Raw genomic sequence first — 10,224 nt, 5'->3', positions numbered from 1 at the left:
AAAGTCCCCAATGACTGGAAAAAGGGAAGCATTGCACTTTTTAGAAAGGATAGAAAGAAGGACCCTGGGAGCTACTGACCTGTCAACCTTATTTCTTTGCCTGGGAAGATCATGGAATAGATCCTCCTACAAGTTATGCTAAGCCACATGGAGCACAGGGAGGTGATTTGAGACAGCCAACATGGCTTCACCAGTGGCAAGTCTTGCCTGACCAACTTAGTGGCCTATGATGGAGTGACTATATCAGTGGACAAGGAAAGAGCTATAGATGTCAACTCTCCAGACATCTATAAGGCCTTTGACACTGTCCCCCACAGCATCCTTCTCTCTAAATTGGAGAGGTATGGATTTGATGGATGGACTGTTCGGTGGATAAGGAATTGATTGGATGGTCACATCCAGAAGGTAGTGGTCAGTTGCTCAATGTCCAGATGGAGATGATGAGCGGTGTCCCTCAGAGGTCTGTATTAGGACCAGTACTGTTTAATATCTTAATCAATTACATGGACAGTGGGATCAAGTGCACCCTCAGCAAGTCTGCAGATGACATCAAGCTGAGCAGTGCAGTTGATACACCTGTGGGATGAGATGCCACCCAGAGGGACCTCGGCAAGCTCAAGAAGTGAGCCTGTGAATCTCATGAGGTCCAACAAGGCCAAGTGCAAGATGATGCACCTGGGCTGGGGCAAACCCTGGTATCAGCAAAGGCTGGGGGATGAAGGAATTGAGAGGACCCCTGTGGAGAAGGACTTAAGGGTACTGGTAGATGAAAAATTGGACATAAGCTGACAATGTGTGCTCACAGCCCAGGAAGCCAATCATAACCTAAGCTGCATCAAAAGAAACATGGCCAGCAGGTCAAGGGACATGATTCTGCCCCTGTACTCTGCTCTGATGAGACTCCACCTGGAGTACTGCATCCAGCTCTGGAGTCCTCGACAGAGGAAAGACATGAACTTGTTGGAGTGGGTCCAGAGCAGGGCCACAAAAATTATCAGAGGGCAGGAGCATTTCTTCTGTGAGGAATTGCTGAGAGAGTTGGGTTTGTTCAACCTGGAGATGATAAGGCTGCAAGGAGACCTTATTGTGGCCTTTCAGTACTTAAACTGGGCTTATAAGAAAGACAAGGACAAACGTTTTAGTGGGACCTGTTGCAATAGGACAAAGGGAAATGGTTTTATACTAAAAGAGGGTAGATTCAGACTGGATGTAATGAAGAAATTTTTTTATGATGAGGGTGGTGAAACACTGGAACAGGTTGCTCAGAGAGGTGTAGATGCCCCAGCCCTGGAAATATTTAAGGTCAGGTTGGACAGGGCTCTAAGCAAGCAAACTGATCCAGTTGAAGATGTCCCTGCTCATTACGGGGAGGCTGGGCTAGATGACCTTTAAAAGTCCCTTCCAACCCAAACTATTCTATGATTCTGGTCAATAAAACTTCATTGGTTCTTACTCCCCTGTTGGTCTTCTACCCTTTGGACTGCTGGAGTCTGTCATGCACCCCAGAAAGGTATTTTGTCCAAGTCCTATATATATCCTATTATCTGAACAGTGATGACTTCGCATAGTTAAATATGTGTGATTGGTATGGTTTGAAAGCAATCCTGTCCAAACTGCTCCAAAGGATGACACTTTGAAACAAAAGTCACCAAAAGAAAATGGGAAAAATAATTTAATGCAATTCTCAGGTTTTTGTGGCCTTGGAGAATCAAAGTGCATAGTCACACTCCTGGGCACAGAGAAAGAAGAAAGCAGCAGGAGGCTCTGACAGTAAGATTTGTTAACTCACATATATACCAGCATCACAGACCTAATGTGAATGAGCTAGCAGGTTTGGCTGCACAAATAAGCACTAAGGAAAGATGCAGAGTACAAATCTCTTCCTCCTTCCTGAAGGTCATGTTTGGGGAGCATGGTGGAGGTGCTGGTGTCTGCAGAGCACAACAGTCACCTGGCAGTTTTCACATCCAGAGTATTGGCCAAAAACTTTACAGTCACATTGTTGCCCACTGCAGTGCTGGGCCTTTAATAAGCTGGCAAAGGTCTGGTCTTACGGAAAGGGAGAACGTGGGAATGAAACTTGGGAATGAATCTTGTCCTTCTGGTCAAGTGAACAACTCAGCTGGATAATTATAAAGCGAAAGCAAAGGCAGCCAGGCAGAATAATTGAAAAATATATCTTAAATTTATTCTTTTAATTTCCTTTCCAATTCTTTCTTCACGAATTACATAAATATGAATATAAGTGATCAATTAGGGTAGAAGATCTTTAAAGTCTTTCATCAAGTTCTCATTTTAAGTCTTGATCTTCATTTTGCCTTTCTGTTTCTCTCTTGTGTGCTCTCTCTTTTTTTCCCATTTTGCTTGCAATTACCTGCATGAAACATATTTATATGTTTAATTTACTTTATGATTACAGGTACATTCTCATACTCTTTGGCAATTATCACTGGAGCAGGATGTGATTGGCATAGGTAAGGATGGCTAGTCTCAACAAAAGAGTCTGCAGCTCTCTCCCTTCCCCAAGAAATGATGTTCAGCTTTTCTTAAAGATTCACAATGAAAAGGGAGTAAGGTTGTCTTAGTCTAGAGGCCAGGTGTTATTGTAGGTTGTAAGTCAGGTCTTCAGCTGGGGCAAGTCATTGTAACTTTGGGTTACTGTGAGTTGCGATGCCTGAAGCTCCGCTCCCTTATTTTTACGTACTGCCTTTCCTGCACTGTTAAAATGGCAGAATATTTTATGGACAATTTTATATTCTGCAGGTAAATGAGATGTTCAAAGATGCTCAGGGAAACAAACAAACAAAAAAAATCTTTCATCAAGGTAACATTTATGGAGAGGAGAGTGCAGAAGTAGATGGTAGAAAGGCCAAATTACAGCCAAAAAGACTATCTGAGCAAAACATAATCTGAGATTTATTGTCTTAATGTAAAGAAGGCTAAGAGTTATTTCACTATGAAAATCATGTGGAGTAAACAGCACCACTGGCTGTACCTTGTGGCTGCTAGAGAGCAGCATAAGAGGAGAGTAGGCAGGGAAACAGAGAGGAGAGGAGGTCTGGTATTAAGGAGTTTGGGATTTGTAGGTCAAATACAAACTCGGCCAAGATAAGTGAGAGACATGCCAATGTCTTGGCCAGTACTGGGTCCAGACCTGGCTGAGCTGCCTCAGTTGCTACAGGCAGCAGGTCTCCTCATTCCAGGCAGTGCTGGACTGCTGCTGCAGTGGGGAGCAGCTGAAGTTCAGTTTAGGGGAACTGCCTTCAATAAAATCGGGTGGGATTTCTTTCCCAGTTGGGTAATACATTTAATGAATGAAGGAGCAGTAAGAGCAAATGATCTGCTATTTGCATTCAGTGTTGCTTGGAATAAATCAAGAAAAGGTCCTTGTTTATACCTCCCGACAAAGCACAGCCTAATCAGCACTACATCTTCTGAATTTGCATTTGAGGACAAAGATGAAGGATTTTTTTACCAATCATGTAACAGAAGTTGTGATGCAACAGATAAGAAACAGGACTACAAAACAGATTGTTACAGATGAACTGCTGTGAGGACAAATTATTAGATGACATTTAACCTATGCTGACATTTCTGTTTGCCCTTAGAACATCACATAATTAAATGTGAATTTATTCTGACAAGCCAGATGGTTCTGTGGTTACTGCACAGGAGTCATGACATACCACATCTATTCCTGGCTCTGCCACTTATCTGTTCTACAACCTTGGCAAATCACTTAACCTCCTCACACTTCCAAATTTCATTTGTGATACCAGAAGAATAATGTGTTTTTCACTGTGCAGAGGCTTTCTACAGTTCAGTGCATTAAGATCGCTAGCTATTTCATGGTTAATGAGATGACAACAGCCTTAAGTTTGTGGAACTACATAATCAGCTGGCATTAACTGATCCTCCTCTCCTGACTTAAATAAACCCTGACAAATTCATACTGTCTGAGGATTTGCCTTATTTTGTGCTTTCATTTAATTTGCAGTCTGAATATTTCACTGGTTACATTTTTTCATTAAGGTCCCATTCTCTTATACTGATAAACTATTAACAAATTTATTAAAGGGTAATAAATTGTTATAAAGTCATACAAGTCAAATAAGACTTGCTTATTAGCATTGCTAATGGGTACCTCACATTTCAGCAGTGTGCTTCCAAAGTATTTTATTACAAGTAACTATTACTATGCCAGTCTTTATCAGTAGCCTTTAAAATGTTTTAGAAAGCAACACACAAGTTTATACAAGTATCAGACCCTGAACATTAATATGATTCTTTGATTAAAAAGATTATAATATTTCACCCTTAACTTTTTTAGTTAATACTGTGGAATACGTTTCAGATTAAGTATATTGGTAGATACAATGGAGATTTGCGTTTGATCACAGAGGAAACAAGTATCTCATCTTTATAAAGGATTTGTTTCAAATTACCTTCTATCTCAACCCTGAAAATGCAGTGGTAATCTAAAAACAAGCAAAAGCTAGAAAAAAGAAAAGTGTTAACTGTAGTATGATGCATTTTTAGCAATGTTTTTCACCTTGGTACCTTTTTCTTAAGTAGTAAAGTTAAAATTTTGAAATTAGAAGTCATTTTAATGTCTTCTCAGCATTCAGTTTTTTATGAGATGCTTCTACACCTTTGAAACTTGGGGGTTTTTTTGCTTCAAAACTGGGACATTCATCAGAACCAAGAAAGCATCAAAACCTACCCTTCCACATTTCTCACATTTTCCAAGAAATACCAAACTTTGAAAATGACCAAATTTTGTGTCTAGAAACAAGCTAGTGTTAATATAGTCAGCATTCACTGAACAAGAGATATGTAAAGTGACTTTTTTAAGGAAGGAAATCTGGACAAAAATCTGTAGCCATTACACGATGCACGTACAGCATTTGATTAAAAATTCTCTCCATTCTTTCATAATTTGCTTTCCCTGGAAACACGGGCTCAGGGATATTCCTTAGGTTTACGTAAATGTAATCATTTCAATCAGACTAAATATACAGACATGTCAGAAAGAACTGATAGACTTGTACCCTTCTTTACTCCTTCCCTCATGTTCATCTCCTGCATTTTTTTGCATAACTTAAAATTCTGTTGCACATTTACAGATTATTCCTTTGATCTAGAAACTTCCTCAAATGACCTAGCATCACTCCAGCAATAAATTGGTCCTTCAAAGTATTCTGCATTAATTTATTTGCAGCCCTTCCAGTAAAGATGCATAGACTGCAAAGCAGAGGCAACTACTATTTTTCCCATGTTTTGTTGATGTGGAAACTTTAATTTTTCAATTTTAATAATAATAATTTACATATTTAATTATTTGCTTCTATACAATCAACTTTTGATGACATTGTGCCTACATCTGGAACCTGAGATCTCTGAGGCATGCACCTAATTGTTAACACTTCTCTTAAACACTTTTTTTGTTCAGTTATTTACTTGTTAGAAGATGATGGTGATATGGATGTGTCTTTTGCATAACAAATAGCAATAGCAAAGTTCACACTCTTTCCGCAAGTGCTTCCTGCCTTCTTGATGTTATGGATATTTGCCTCAACCTCTTTAATAACAGAGGCAGGTTTTAATGTGTCTTTTTAAATAAAGGAATGCAAAGTGTGAGCAAAAGGTATTACAGCATCACTGATGTGTATGAGATACCTGCAAGAACATACCTCAGTTTATACCATATTGGACTGTAATTGGCTACTGGCACTTAAAGTAGACAAAAATTGGCAGGGTCCGTATCAGATTAGATATTTCTGTCAGAAACCTCTGTGCTTCATCAAGCAGACAGATGGCTACATTTCTGCAGGGGCCCAAGATGTATAATGGAGTTTTAGTAATATCCCCAGGAATTCAGTTTTAACACCCTGATTTAAAACTCTTGGGAAGGAGTCTTTCCATTGGCACTACACGCTTTTCAATCAATGTGCTTACACCTCTAGAGAGCCTTCATTTACCCTGGACATACTACTAATGAGTCGCTACACTAGATCGCGGGCACTGAGCCCAAACAGCAACATTTGGCTCTGGAACTAAATTCACCACAGGGTGACTGATGTGTAGATCTGGAGCTTTGACTCAAACTCCTACTTGAAATATTATTCCTTCTTATCTCTTAACTAGGATTTAAACTATTAAAAGCTGGCAATCTCATGGTCTCAGTGCCCTTCCTTAGCTATGCAGTAGCACACAATTGCAGCAGCACTGAGATCCCCCTGGCATGTGATTTCTCCCACCCAGCACCCGCAGGGACTCTCCCATCGCTTCAGCAGTGTGGGTGCTATTCGACGTGGTGCTTTCCCACAGCATTTCCCTGGCCTCTCAAAAGCCTTTCTCAAAGGCTTGCCTTTTACACCGTGCTTCGTTAAAGTAACCATGTGTTTCTGTTCTCCACCAACAGTGGCAACAATCCCACTTTCCCAGGGAAAGCTCTGAGGCTTGTGGAAGAGATGTGCTTTGGTGACCCTAGACGTGTTTCAGCAGATACAAGAAGGGAGGGTCCTTCTAGGGCTCTCAGCTCTGTTCTGTTGGGCTGCGCAGCTCTGTATTGGAACTGATTGTAGGGTGTATAAACAACATCCAGACCATTCCATCTATTTATTAGAGATTTCTCAGTTCACTCATGTTTGCTTCTCTCATCTTTCATGCATTTCAATGGATGCTTGAGGCCTAACTGTTCATCACTTATATACCCACCCAGACACAAAAACTGGGCTCTTCCTGTGCAAACAAAAGTGTTCACTTTCTCATTTCCTATTTATTGCACATTATTTGCCAACTGTCAAATGTTCACTAATTCAATCGGAGAGCAGATATCTTGCCATGTGACTTAGCTATTTACCCCCTGTGAGCAACAAGCAATATGTAAATAAAGGCAACTATGTGTGGAGCTGCCATATGCTGAAATTTACTGCTAGAAATTACTTGATGAGAGCTGTAACGAACAAGCACTTGCAGTTCACTTCCCAGACAGAGCCAGGGGTAACATCTGTAGAATGAATATTTCTTACCAACATCTCTCATCTATACCTGGGTTTACAATAATACTTTCTATGGAAAATTTCTTTAGAAATCTCAAGTAGGACTTAAGTAAAAAAAAAATAAATAATCTAAAAAATCCTGTTACTTTTTATCTAGTTTAAATTCCAGTAGCCAAAAAAAAAAAAAAAAAGCATTTAAAGTACAAAAAAAAAGAACACAAAACTTTCCCCATTTTCTATGGAAAGTTTCTTTACACATCTCAAGTAAGACTTCAAGTAAAAAAAACCAAAAAATCCTGAAAATCTAGCATATTGCTATTGGTGTGCTTTGTTTTTGTTGGGTTTTGGAGGTTTTTTTCAAAATAATGTATTCAACTAGTTTTCTAGATGGCTTCATTACTTTGAAAATGTGGGTCAAATACCAAGAAAAAGTTTGCAACAATATTCTGAGCAAAGACAACTGAACGTGGTGTTACTTGCTGAAACGTTTGCATGAATTTTAAGTCCTCCTAGTATGAGCAACACTCTGCAGGGTTATAAATAAATAGGTTGGCTTTGTTATGTTCCAAACTATATCTATGCAAAAAAAAGCAATGAGAGTGAACTCATCATGGTTTGGGGAGAAAAAAAAAAATGTATCTTCTGTTTTTGGAAACAGAACTGAAAGCAATCCCTTTCTGCAAAACTAAAAAAAATCAAGCATCTTTTCCATGAGTATGGATGAGAACCTGACATTATATAAATCAATGACACGTTTGCAATTCACATTAACAGAGACAGGATTTGACCCTCTGACCACAGAGTCACAGAAGGCTGTCACAAGTTGGTCATATTGCTGCATGGTTTATTTTCTGCTTACCTGTAAAACCAAACAAAAAAAAAGAAAGGAGGGTGGGGGAGGGGGGAAGAAGCTAAAATCCCTTATTATTTTTACTTCTTTTTTAACAAATCAATTTTTTTTCTCTCTCTCCTTCTCTGAACAGAATACCCCTTGCCTTCGGTTTCATTTTTGGGTGTGTTTTGAATGTGGGCAGGAATCACCTCTCTTATAAGTGACTTTCTACACTGTGGAGTGTTTCCGTCTCCATACATAAGGTACCAAGTGCAAGAAAGAGTTTGTCTTCTGTTCACTGGTCCCAACACACAGAATTACACCTACCTGATACCATTTGAAGATGTTACCAGAATGTACTAACCTTTCAGCAGTACGTCAACTTTCATTTTTTATTAAATCTTCGAACATCTGTCCTGTTTTACTTATGGTTTGTGGTCGCTTCATACTTATTTTGATGTTTGTCCCGTTTGACATGATGTTTGAATGAATTGAACTTTTAAAAAGATGCAAAGTAAAAGAATTTTCAAAAGGGTAAACGTAAAGTCTCATTATACAAGGCTGCATGTTAGTTATTATTTTCATGAGCCTTCATAAGATGTTTTGGTTTGGCAAAAGTGTTCTTGCAAATTGAAATAACAGTGGATACAATTAAGAAGAATCTAAAATGGCACCAAATGTCTTAGAACCCTATTTGAACTTACATAAAATACTTTGTATGGCAAGTTTCCAGCCCCTATTACAATCTTCTCTTCTTAGAACAAAGGCCATGATTCTCCTTTCACTCACATCAACACTAATAGAGAATAATTACCTTAAAATGCTTGGAGCTGCCCTAGTGCAAAACCAGTGTAATTGGGAGACAAATCAAGCTCCATAGATTTATGTTCATTGCTTGATAATAAAATTGCTTGATCTTTTAATTTCTGAATCTGTTTTCAAAGCTAGAATAAAATGACCCAATGTGTTTCCTCAGACACACAGCTACAAGCTTCTTAATTTGATCTCCACTTTGGTACAAGCTTCAGAAGCTTTACACTCATGCAGTGGAGAATACTCAACAAGGCCTTGGGAACATTCAGTATCTGCCTCAAACAAATCAGTCCCTTGGGAGAGAAGTATCCAACATCTTAGAATGAATTAAAACTTGTATTCAGTGAAGGACTTTATTGTCTGTTACTGTCCTTGTACAAGTTTACTCAAGAGAGCTGCCTAGAGGCCACTGACACTGCATTTTGTGCAGGTATTGATGTAATTTCTGGAATTCACAGGAAACTGCTGTAAATTTATAGAACATTGTGTTCTGGTCTGTCCTAGTCACACCCATGTGTATTCATGTCATGAGTAATTAGGCAGGCGCAGGAGGTGTGTATAACATCTTTAGTCCTCTTAACCAACAGTCTCTTTTCAAATTCCCTCCAGTTTTTTCCTCAGGAGGTGGCATGGAAGTTGCTGTCAGCACATCTAATTAAGTAAAGCGGAGATTGGTTAAAATCCTTCTAGCTTCCTGAAATTAAAGCACATTCCTCCTAGGGGAGAGACCACAAATATTTTTCTAGACCTGGTCATAACTGCAACTTCTGAGTCCTAGAAACCTCATGAATTCCTCTGGTCTTTGTGTGCAAAGGCAAAGTTAGTTTGACTGGTGTGAGATGTATGGTGAGGGTCAATCACTCAAATGATGGCTGTTGATACTATTATCTCAAGTACTGCTGAAGAAGGGCTTAGCAGCACAGAATTTAGGTGTATCCTAGCTGGAGCCATCAGTTTCCAAACTGAGGTTATCATACCTGCTCCATGACCTGGAGTTGCTCTGGGGATCTGGGCAGCAGCATTCTTCCCTGGGAAGGTTTGTATCCACTCACCGCTGCCAGTGGTAGTTCATCCACAGAGGATACACTGCTGGGAGCTGCACTCTTCCAGCAGAACTTGCAGCTGGCCGAAGTATTTTGTTTTAGGAGGGCTGATTTCTGGACCTAGGAAATCACTGTTTATACTTCAACATCTTAAAAACACATGCTAACACAGAGGGAGCAGACAGTAGGTTGTGAAGCTCTGTTTCATGGGGTACTTTCAGCTTTACCATGGGGAGAGAAATGAAAGCAACAATGATACCTCAGATGTGAAAACTGCTTTCCTCTTCAGTAACCCAATGCTCAGACTTTTCACTCGCCATGGGAGGCTATATCCTTTGGTTTTTAGCCAGAAGCAAGAAAAGGGCTAGTGCTTATTAGATACAATTAAGCACTATTTTAGTCTGGACACTCTAGAGTGAGTGGTCTATAGATTTTTTTTCTTTTCTTTTTTTTCCCCCCTTCTTTTACTTCTGTGCAGTCCATGAGAGATGAACAACAGGTAATCTAAACCAATCCAAATCCATCGCTGTTC

This window comes from Falco biarmicus, chromosome 5 (genome assembly GCF_023638135.1).
Source record: "Falco biarmicus isolate bFalBia1 chromosome 5, bFalBia1.pri, whole genome shotgun sequence".
Taxonomy (NCBI): Eukaryota; Metazoa; Chordata; class Aves; order Falconiformes; family Falconidae; genus Falco; species Falco biarmicus.
This window is presented reverse-complemented; position numbering follows the sequence as displayed.